Source organism: Pongo abelii, chromosome 5, assembly GCF_028885655.2.
Source record: "Pongo abelii isolate AG06213 chromosome 5, NHGRI_mPonAbe1-v2.0_pri, whole genome shotgun sequence".
Taxonomy (NCBI): domain Eukaryota; kingdom Metazoa; phylum Chordata; class Mammalia; order Primates; family Hominidae; genus Pongo; species Pongo abelii.
The window spans coordinates 127702635-127715247 of NC_071990.2; positions in this window are offsets into that span (position 1 = coordinate 127702635).

A 12613-nucleotide genomic window follows, 5' to 3' on the forward strand; every position below is an offset into this window, starting at 1 on the left:
GAACTAGTATTGGGTAAAAATATGTTCCCAGGAATGGGGATGTTAGGGAAGGGAATTGGCATTTAATTTACTGTGTGCAGGACACTTTATACAAATTATTTCATTTACTCCACACAGAAACTCTATGAGGTTAGACTTATCTCTATTTTACAGATGAGGAACCAAGGCTCAGAAAAGTGAATTGCCTAATGCTAAAAGTACAAAGTGAAGGAGCCAGGATTCCATCCAGAAAGGATCTGAGTACAGAGAGTATACTCAAACCTGCTACCTTCCCAGCACTCTTAGAGTTAAATCAGTCTTACGGCATTTTCACTTTTATCCCATGACTTCTCTGCAATCTCCAAGGAGTCAGTGTCTAAATCAGAAATCAGAGAACCAAAGCAATCTATGTAGACGATGTGTGTGGTTGAGACAGCTTTGAACACTATTTTGAAGCCAATATTAAAGCTGATTCCCAAAAAGGGCCTATTTATAGAATCACTGCATGTAGTCACACCTTGGATTTTCTTTGGTGGTCTTCCTTCTAAGTAAATGACAAAGTAAGACCTAGTTTATTTTATGAGAACTGAGAAAATCACAGCACAGGGTGGTCTTAAGTTTCAGAAAAGTTTAGCTTTTGTTAACATAGATTTTCCAATCCTTAAAGTCACACTTCTATGCATAAACAAAAGTTTTAAGAGTTATATGTTTTCAATGGGCAATGAACTCAGTAAGCACCCCTTGATGTTCGCTATTCAGTCATGATAACTAAATAGGTTAAACCTGTGATGAAGCTCATCGTGTTTGAAAATCAGTTACTCTCTGCCAACTTTGCCTTAAATTTAACTTTTATGAATTTTTAAAGTTACCAATAATATGTGTATTATGGAATCCCACAAACTTGCTGCTTTCTGATTAATTTTTCACTTCAAACACATGAGAATTGACTTTCTTACATTCCAATATGTATTTCCCTAGGCATAACTGGCTGAAAGGAATTAAACTCAACTAATATTTTTTTCTTTGTTTTTGGCTTGAAACATTCCCAAGGCTTTCTGAAATACGGGCTCAGGCTATATTTATAGCCAAAATAAAAAGGCATTTAAATACATATTGAATTGCAAAGGCAGATAATGATTACAGGATACATCTATTAAATGTGATATATTTAGGTTTTATTTGAATAAATTTAAGTAATTATTAACTTACATGCTTTATAAAATTTAATAAGAATCAGCATGCCAGGTGCTTATTTACTTCCCATTAAATATAGTAAAAAATAAAAAATAAGATAAAAATATTAAAATAATGAGATAAAAATAAAGCAGATTTCAACTTGAATTGGTTTATGGTTATTGTACTTAACATTTCAAGTGAATTAATAATTACAAATAAAATAATTTCACATTTGTTTGTAAACAATGTATTTTTTGTGTGTATATTCTAGTACTAAAAAAAAAAACCTGCATCTAGTTATTTGCTTCTTACAAGATTACTTTCCACCAGATTTCTCATTTGGGATATGTATCTCTGTCAGAGACCAGTTAGGAGACAGAAACCACACAGTAATATGAATAAAGTTTAATGTAACATATTAACTCTATCAGAGGATTGATGTAGTGTGGAATTGGCTAGTATGAAGTAATAAGAATACTAAAAATACATGAATAGTTGATATAAGAAACAGTTACTGTTCCTAAGACTGAGATAGACCTGGATGAAGACCTCGCATTCTCCCAAGGTTGAGTGAGATTCAGGTCTTGTTGGAGAGAGATCAGTTCCTTGAGAACAAAGAAATCACTGTGAAACCACATTGGTGGAATCTGCTAAGCTGTTCACAGGGAGGTGTCTCACCAGAGGTATTCTGTTATAAAAACACCTGAAGGGTATGCTAAGGGAAACTGATGGCCACTGGGTGCTGCTGGGCACTGTGCCTGCCCAGTGAGAACATGGAAACCAGGAAACAAAACTCTTTTCCTCCTGCCATGTCTTTTCAGCACTCTGTAATGAAAGAACTTTAGTGCCAGCTGGCAAAGAAAAAATATTTAAAGGGTCCAGATTCATTTTCATAGAGCTGGAAAAAAGGGTGAATTTGAAATAAAGAGGTAATAAATCAATAACCAGCACAATATCAGATTTTTTAAAAAGACTAAACACATTGTGTTTTAATATTGGTGGTAGCCATATCAAATATAGTTTTTTGAAATGAACATTATTACATAATGCCATGGATTCATTTACAGGAGATTTTATTGTAAACTATTATTGGAAATCAATAGTCATGTAAGATAATAATTAAGAGTAATGGTTCTGCAGTCAGTTAAACTACGTTAGTTCCTGCCTCTGCCATTTACTGTGACCTTAGGCAAGGTGTTTAACACATGTGTCCATTTTCCCATCTGTAAAATAGGCTTAAAATGGCATCTGCCTTAGTTGAGTTGTTGAGAGGGTTAAATGAAGGTAGTGTAGGTAAAGCACTTATATTTGCAACTGACACAGGGTAAGGTCTCAACAAAGGGCTACTATTATTTCTTAATATTTTGCATTTATCAGACTGGAAGTTTAAAATTTTATATAATTTTATATCAACATAATTTATTTTCCAGGTATAATCCTTTGGGAGCCTGAAGTGTTTAGCAACTCATGAGGTCATGGTCTGTTGATATTCATATGCGCCATTGTGATTGACAACAATTATTGTTGTAATATAGGGGGCAGGTCATGATTCCAAATAAGTTACATTTTTGGATTTCTTAATTTAAGTGTTGCTTAATCAGAATTCAGAATAAATATGCTATGAGTAAATGTAATTTTTAGTTAAGGGTAGGATGTAGTGCTGTTAAAATATTTTCTAAATGATCAGAACCATTATAAGAAAAATTTTTTAAAATGTGATTTACAGAAAAGCACTGCCCTTCCTTTTAAAAAATGGAATAACTTACATCATCCCTAAGTTTTAGTGTTTTTGTACAAATAATGATGATGTTGGACTTGAGTTTTTAGAACACATTAACCCAAATGGCCAATATAAAAAATGCTAAATTGGATGACAGTATTTGGCCAAGTTTTCAGGATCACCCACAAAACTGGATTGAAAATAGATTGCCTTAAGCCTGGTTTTAGCACAGTATCTAAAAGAAATACAACTATAACTTCATAAAACTTCAAAAATATTGTAGGACTTTATTGCAGATCTCCTGAGAAGGTGGCAAAGAGGAAATTACATTTTGTCACACACAGCAGAACTTCCTAAAAATCCTCTAATCACTTTATTCTAATTACTTTCTCATTTTTCACAGGACCTGCTCCCTGTCCTCTCTTCACATGTTTTAGTTTTGTAACTAAAATACTGCTTAGTAGTTACCTCCATTCTCCAGGCTCAAACTAAATATCTTGGTCTTGCCACTCCTTTGTGTGGAAAGGCCAACCCATAGAGGACAAGGAGTAACACCTTGCGTTGATTTTTAGACCAGGGTGCCTGTCACTAAGCCTGTTGGACAAAATTGTGTGAGAGAAGAAGATACACTCAAAAGGGCCACATTTAAGGAAGCCCTACATATTATCCTTTTTAAAAACTCTACCCAATAGGACTATGATGAATGTAAGGCTTGAGAATTTAATCAGTTATACCAGCCCTGCTCCTCCTTGAGAGAGAAGTGGAGATGAAATATACAAGATGGGTAAGTTTAGAGATTGAGAGAAATTTTATTTATCTCTAAAATCTGACAATTACAAAAATACAGCATCAACTAAAATAAAAGGTTGTAAAAATAATTTTGTCCTTTACTGAAGGATTTTTACTTAAAACATTTGTGGAATCATTATGTAATTGAGGACTTTAGATTCTGAGGAGCTTGGACATCCACTTACAAATAAAAAATATTATTACAAAACTTAAGTGAGTGACAGCCTACATAGATTCTATTTTCATTCCAAAAGGATAGCAGTGAAGGTTAATTGTTATACTTTATACTGTACCTTCGAACTCTACCCTTGAAAATTTGTGAATTCCCAAATTTTCAATGGTTTATACTTTACCACACGCTCTCCAATGCAGTCATAACTGAAAAATGTGACTCCCTCAGGTCATTCATGATTCTATTAACATAGCAATAAAACCATTTATAAAGCAATTACTCTAATTTTGCTGCAAAAAACTCTACATGACATTATAGCAGTTATTATAGCTTGTAATATTAATTTTAAGCTTATCAGAATTTGCAAAACTAAAGCATCTGTAATAATGGCAATTTTGTTTTTTGAAAAAGTAATGTCAACTTTTAGATTCAGTGGGTACATGTGCAGGTTTGTTACATGGTATGTTACATGACACTGAGATTTGGGGTACAAATGACCCCATCAGCACACCACGGAATACTGCACAGGTATAAAAAAGGACAGTGGTGGCCAGGCACGGTGGCTCATGCCTGTAATCCCAGCACTTTGGGAGGCCAAGGTGGGCAGATCACTTGAGGTCAGGAATTTGAGACTAGCCTGGCAGACATGATGAAACCCAGTCTCCACTAAAAATACAAAAAAAATTAGTCAGGCATGGTGGCAGTCATCAGTAATCACAGCTACTCGGGAGGCTGAGGCAGAAAATTGCTTCAACCCAGGAGGCAGAGGTTGGAGTGAGCTGAGATCGCGCCATTGCAGTCCAGCCTGTGTGACAGAGTGAGACTCCATCTCAAAAAAAAAAAAAAAACCAAAAAAACAAAAAACAAGGACAGTGGTGATTCTGAGTGAGAATTTCTATTTTGCAATGCGTGTACAGAGTGGGTGAGAGCAATGATGAAATATATTTCACAGCAGGTAAAGTTGGTTCAAAACTGTTCAACAAGGGCCTCCTGACTTGCTGAGGGAGCCACATTGACCTTTATTATGGAAGAAGCAGCTGGTGGAGAAAAGTCAGGGTAAAATAATAACATGCACATGGAAGGATACCAGAAGAGGGGTAGCTTGCAAAGAAATATGTTATTAAGGTATACCATGAATGATAGTTATCCTTATGCTCTGAGCAATTAATTTTGCATTTCCTAAAATGTCTCTAACATATTTGTTTATTGATTATTACTAACAAACATATATGTTAGAAGCTCTGCATCTCAGATTTAAAATCCTCAGTATATTTTCAAAGGCCCAAAGTAGTTTGCTCTAATTCTTCAACATTGTAGTTGCTGCCATGTTGAAACCAATCCCCTGATTTTCTGCACATTTAACCAACTCTTTCTCATGACCTACAATGGTGTCCACAAAATCTTCACCACTCACTTTCCATGCAGCTCTTATAATGGGCATCATTCTATCCTCTCTGGATGGAAGCCTGTCTCCAACCACATGGCTTTCTAGAAATTTCACTTTTCAGATTTTGCCTCACCCACTAAGGATTTAATGTTCATCAATCATTTAGCAATGTTGTAATATAAGCATGTTTTAATTCTTCCAGCCATTGGCATCAGTGTTTAGCTCTTTTCCATAGTGTGTATGTCATCAGAACTTGGTTTGGAAGGCTAAGAGTGTCATGATGTTAGGGTAAAGGAACACCATGTTAATTGACACTCAGACATGAAAATGGCTTGTGCATATTTGATATATTAGTGGAACCTTAAATTCAAAGTTATGGGAAGCAATATATTGCTACACTTTTGGCCAAAACATTTGTTAAACCAGTCTCAAAAGAGATGTACCATGATCCACATTTTCAGATATGTCTGCCAAGGAAATCTGGCCTCTTAGTGCCCTGAATTTTGCAGAAAGGTAAATAAACCTGGCTTAATTATGCTGTTGGCTGCACTGCCCTAAAGTTGAGGTCAATTTGGCTTTGGCCACCTGAAAATTTGTGTTCTCTTTCCCTTGTGTATTCTCACTAAGACAGTTTTTTCTAACAATTTTCATTCTGGTCTGAATGTTATTCTAACCTTCTTTATGTGTTTCTTTAGCTTGGGAGGATAACATATGTATGAGGTTATGGTCCAAAGACGCTGCCTTTCTAGTTTACTTCAAATTAGGTAAGGCTATATGTTTTTTCAAATGAAAAAAAAAAGTATTTCCACATGATAAAATATAGTCCTGTATCTGTACTAGGAATGTGCCACCTATAGCTTTAGAGATACGTTTCTATGGGCCCCTGACTTTTTCCCCAAGTAAAATTTATTATTTTGCTCATAGTTTTGCACAGGTTAAAGCCCCTATAGAAATAATATTACAAATTACGCTTTCTTATATCCAGTGAAAAATATGGTGAAATTATTCACATTGTAGAGCCATTAGCAAATTTGGTATTTGCTCTATAATTTATCCCAAATTCATATTTCATCCCAAACACTAACGGCATACTGCAGCCAAAAAAATTTGTTTTGATGAAATGTGGGTGTAGGCATGGGTATGATTATGGAAAAAAACTCACTAGCATTATTCTAAACCCCTGTCTCACTAGGGCATATTTTCTCACATCCACCTACTTTATTCAACACCATGCTTATGAATTCACTCATTCCCATAGTAACAACTAGTGGATGGTTTTATATTCAGGGATATTTTCCCCAAGAAATACATTTATTTCTTTTTTTTTATCATCCAGACCAAAATTTCAATAAATAAATTTCAGGATTTCAGAAATGTCACTATTTACATTCAAAGTGGGGGAATATATTGAAAAAGTAGATGCTTACTGGTAGGTTAGATTCTATTTAGTGAACCAACCTCCTTGTATATTTGGTTGTAATTTCTGTCTAAGCCAAAACCAAATTATTATAAGTCAAGTCCTTTCATAGTTGCTGGCAAATTGTGAAAACAAAAAAAATTAATTCCAAATATAAAAGACTAATGCATAAGGAAATGTAAGATAAGAGGTACTCTTCCTCTAGCTCTGAAAAAGCGAAATATTTAGGCGTGCATTTGCTATTCAACATTCAATAAACTTTAGTTTTTGAGCATGTTTTGCAGGTCCAAATGGTCTTTGATGCTTCAGGCTTTCATATTAAAACAGGAAAATCTTTTCTTTCTTAAAGTGTTTACAATAAATTATTTCAAGGATGTTCCACAAATATTTTGGATTTCTTCATCCAGTTTAAGTATGAGCCTAAGAAGGTCCAAATAAAGCAAGAATTTATTAAGTATCTACTGTGGAGAAAGTACTATGCTTGCAACTTTTGGTAGTGACATAATTTTAGTTCTTTGTGGGGATGATTGTCTATTTTATCATCATCATTTTCAGCAGCATCATAGCTCTGTGGTCATTATTCCTGTGCTTCTTATATATTCAATTATATATTCATGTTCCAGGCTCATGAATCAGTGTAATTGATTAGATAGCATGAGGTTGCTATCCAACTGCAGTATTGGTTTACAAGATCTGTGCAGTGTCACAGCTTGGGGTGTTGGTGTTACATATTGCCTCCAATACCAGTAGCTTTAACCACTCCTTTATATTGTCCCTACTTACTACTCTAAATATTATGTTCTCAAATGAGCTCGTTATCAGGGCAGACATTCAACACATGTTCTTGACAAAAGTTTGAAACCATTTATGTTTTTCATAACTGCTTAGAACAGATGACGGTAACTAGTAAGAATTACACGGTAACCTTCATGTAACTAGTTGGTAAGACTGAATTCATGGAGACCATCCCATAATATCCCTTTTTCTGAGGAAGTAAAAAGCCCCGTGACTTTTCAGAAAAGTTGTGAAAGTGGAAATGGCAGCTTTTGAAGCTCCAATAGAAGAATCATAAAACATCGGAGTTAGAATGGCGGAAACTCATGTTAGGGTCCGGAGGAAACTTGGGTAGGCACTTTTAGTCTATCTTGTGGGAACATTGTGTGTAAATAAGGCCTCCCCTAGCAATTTCCATTACTGAGAATAATTTCAATAAAATCAGTGACAATGGTCTCTTAATATAGATTTTTTTGTGTGTGTGTGTGTTATGGAAAATGAATGCAGAATTTGGGAAAATTTTTATATTGTCAACACATAGAGATTTACTAACTGAAGTTGGTTGTCATTCTTTTATGTATTTTGATAAAATGTAACTTTAGGTAGAGTTCAAGCAGGGAGAGGAAAACACTTATATTCCTCACAAAACTATATAAATAGAAAGTAATGATGTGATCCCAGGTAATTAGTATCTTTTGATATCTCAATTTACCTATTGACAGTTAAATAATAAAGTGTCAGGACTATAGTTTACATTGTTCATTTAAACGTTTATTCAATATTTGCTTATCAAATATTTGTTAAGTTCCCTCTTTGGAAAAGGTACTGGATTAGGTGGTAGAGATACAAAAATAACTAAGCCATTTGTCCCTGTTTTCAAGAAATTAGTAGGAGAAAAAAATAGATATGCAGATTATAAATGTTTACAGTGTTGTAGGTGAAAAAAGAGGAAAGAGAGAAAGCCTAGGAGAGTCAGATAAATCTTCAGAGAAGAGGTAAAATCTGCCCTGAGCCTCAAAAGGCAAAGAAAACGAGCAGAATCTCAGACAACAGGAATAATGTACAAAGGTGTGGAAAATAAAATGGTGTTTTTTAGGAGCAATGGAAACCTAGTGTAACCTGAGGAAAGGAAAAATGAGGAGCCAAGTGACATGGTGATGGATGAAGATGGAAAAAAAATATATGGTTAAAGACTAGTTTACCATATCCGGAAGTCTGGACTTGATCCTGCAGATAATGGGAAACCATTAAAGGTATTTAAACACTAATGGTGATTTTTAAAAAACTCAGTGTGTTTAAAAGGGAATGGATAGTGCATAATCTCTTTTTTATCTCTCCTTGGTTTTGTTTAAGTGGGCTGCTATGGGAATCCTTAGAGTATCATTTTTTAAAATTTAAAAAAATTTTTTTATTATACTTTAAGTTTTGTGATACATGTGCAGAATGTGCAGGTTTTTTACATAGGTATAGACGTGCCATGGTGGTTTGCTGCATCCATCAACCTGTCATCTACATTAGGTATTTCTCCTAATGCTATCCCTCCCCTAGCCCCCCACCCTCCAATAGGCCCCAGTGTGTGATATTCTCCTCCCTATGTCCACGTGTTCTCATTGTTCAACTCCCACTTAGGAGTGAGAACATATGGTGTTTGGTTTTCTGTTCCTGTGTTAGTTTGCAGAGAATGATGGTTTCCAGCTTCATCCATGTCCATGCAAAAGACATAAAATTATCCATTTTACAGCTGCATAGTATTCCGTGGTGTATATGTGCTACATTTTCTTTACCCAGTCTATCATTGATGAGCATTTGGGTTGGCTCCAAGTCTTTGCTGTTGTGAATAGTGCTGCAGCAAACATACATGTGCATGTGTCTTTACAGTAGAATGATTTATAATCCTTTGGGTATATACCCACTAATGGGATTGCTGGGTCAAATGGTATTTCTGGTTCTAGATCCGTGAGGAATTGCCACACTGTCTTCCACTATGGTTGAACTAATGTACACTCCCACCAACAGTGTGAAATTGTTCCTATTTCTCCACATCCTCTGCAGCATCTATTGTTTCCTGATATTTTAATGATTGCCATTCTAACTGTCATGAGATAGTATCTCACTGTGGTTTTGATTTGCATTTCTCTAATGACCAATGATGATGAGCCTTTTTTTTCATATGTTTGTTGGCCGCATAAATATCTTCTTTTGAGAAGTGTCTGTTTATTTCCTTCGCCCACTTTTGGACAGGATTTTTTTTTTCCTTGTAAATTTGTTTAAGTTTCTTGTAGATTCTGGATATTAGCCCTTTGTCAGATGGATAGGTTGCAAAAATTGTCTCACATTCTGTAGGTTGCCTGTTCACTCTGATGGTAGTTTCTTTTGCTGTGCAGAAGCTGCTTAGTTTAATTAGATCCCAATTGTCAATTTTGGCTTTTGTTGCCATTGCTTTTGGTGTTTTAGTCATGAAGTCTTTGCCCATGCCTATGTCCTGAATGGTATTGCTTAGGTTTTCTTCTAGAGGTTTTATGGTTTTAGGTCTTATGTTCAAGTCTTTAATCCATCTTGAGTTAATTTTTGTATAAGGTGTAAGGAAGGGGTCTAGTTTCAGTTTTCTGCATATGGCTAGACAGTTTTCCCGACACCATTTATTAAATAGGGAATCCTTTCCCCATTGCTTGTTTTTGTCAGGTTTGTCAAAGATCAGATGGTTGTAGACGTATGATGTTATTTCTGAGGCCTCTGTTCTGTCCCATTGGTCTACATATCTGTTTTGGTACCAGTACCGTGCTGTTTTGCTTAGTGTAGCCTTGTAGAGAAGCAAGAACAAACAAATTCAAAAGCTAGCAGAAGACAAGAAATAACTAAGATCAGAGCAGAACTGAAGGAGATAGAGACATGAAACCCTTCAAAAAATCAATGAATCCAGGAGCTGGTTTTTTGAAAAGATTGACTAAGTAGATAGACCGCAAGACAGGCTAATAAAGAAGAAAAGAGAGAAGAATCAAATAGACACAATAAAAATGATAAAGGGGATATCACTACTGATCTCACAGAAATACAAACTACCATCCGAGAATACTATAAACACCTCTATGCAAATAAACTAGAAAATCTAGAAGAAATGGATAAATTCCTGGACACATACACTCTCCTAAGACTAAACCAGGAAGAAGTTGAATCCCTGAATTGACCAATAACAAGTTCTGAAATTGAGGCAGTAATTAATAGCCTACCAACCAGAAAAAGCCAAGGACCAGACGGCTGAATCTGGTAGATTCATATCCGAATTCTACCAGAGGTACAAAGAGGAGCTGGTACCATTCCTTCTAAACTATTCCAAACAATAGAAAAAGAGGGACTCCTCCCTAACTCATTTTATGAGGCCAGCATCATCCTGATTCCAAAATCTGGCAGAGACACAACAACCAAAAAAAGAAAATTTCAGGCCAATATCCCTGATGAACATCGATGTGAAAATCCTCAATAAAATACTGGCCAACCGAATCCAGCAGCACATCAAAAAGCTTATCCACCACAATCAAGTTGGCTTCATCCCTGGGATGCAAGGCTGGTTCAACATATGCAAATTAATAAACATAATCCATCACATAAACAGAACCAATGACAAAAACCACATGATTATTTCAACAGATGCAGAAAAGGCTTTCGATAAAATTCAACACCCTTTCATGCTAAAAACTCTCAATAAACTAGGTATTGATGGAACATATCTCAAAATAATAAGAGCTATTTATAACAAACCCGCAGCCAATATCATACTGAATGGGCAAAAGCTGGAAGCAATCCCTTTGATAACCGGCACAAGACAAGGATGCCTTCTCTCACCACTCCTATTCAACATAGTATTGGAAGTTCTGGCTAGGGCAATCAGGCGAGAGAAAGAAAAAAAGGGTATTCAAATAGGAAAAAAGGAAGTCAAATTGTCTCTGTTTGCAGATAACATGATTGTATATTTAGAAAACCCCATTGTCTCACCCCAAAATCTCCTTAAGCTGATAAGCAACTTCAGCAAAGTCTCAGGATACAAAATCAATGTGCAAAAATCACAAGCCTTCCTGTACACCAACAACAGACAAATAGCGAGCCAATCATGAGTGAACTCCCATTCACAAATGCTACAAAGAGAATAAAATATTTAGGAATACAACTTACAAAGGATGTGAAGGACCTCTTCAAGGAGAACTACAAACCACTGCTCAAGGAAATAAGAGAGGACACAAACAAATGGAAAAACATTCTATGCTCATGGATAGGAAGAATCAATATCATGAAAATGACCATACTGCCCAAAGTAATTTATAGATTCAATGCTATCACCATCAAGCTACCATTGACTTTCTTCACAGAATTAGAAAAAACTAGTTTAAATTTCATGGAACAGAAAAGAACAACTGTATAATTTCCACTCTTGGGCTTCAGCCCTTTGGCTTTTTCTATATAGCTGAAGATGGCTGATACAGCCTGGGAATCATGGGGATATCTATGAGGAATAAAAACTTTAACTTCATAAATGTGAACAGTTCCAACTATGTTGGCCAAACAGTTTCTGTGGGCATGAGTTTTTAAAATTATTTGTAAAACTGATTTAAGAAATATTTGTAGAACACTGTGACATATTTAGATAAAAGTATCTGGGTAAAACATTGAGTGTCATTTTACTGAGTGTCCAAGTCTTTGAAATAATGTAAATATTCTTGTGTATTGTAAAATACTTGGATTAATTGATATTTTGAAACATACCTCTTCTGAGTCATGAAAAGGTTTACTTGGTACTCTAGTTTGAGATAAAATATTTCATGTTTTCTTTCTCAATTGTCCTGCTATAAACTTCTTAAGAATATGTATAATTAAAATTATATGTACTTGCTGTTGATTAAAATACCTATATTCAATAGGTTGAAAACATTTATCTTTTTAAAATAAACTGATAGTAAAATATCTCCACAATTTGCCCAAACTTGGGGGTGGAAATGGGACTAAAAAAGATAATTAACGTACATGAATATACATATATACTTTACATATTTAATATAAAATGTATAATATGATATATTTAGAATTTCTCAAGCAATGAAACACGAAACCTCTGAGTTGTCAAAAGTTGTTTCATGAAATATGAGTCCATAATCAAATAAATTTGTTAATGATGAATTATTGTTTCATTTCCCCTCTCTTATTAAAACA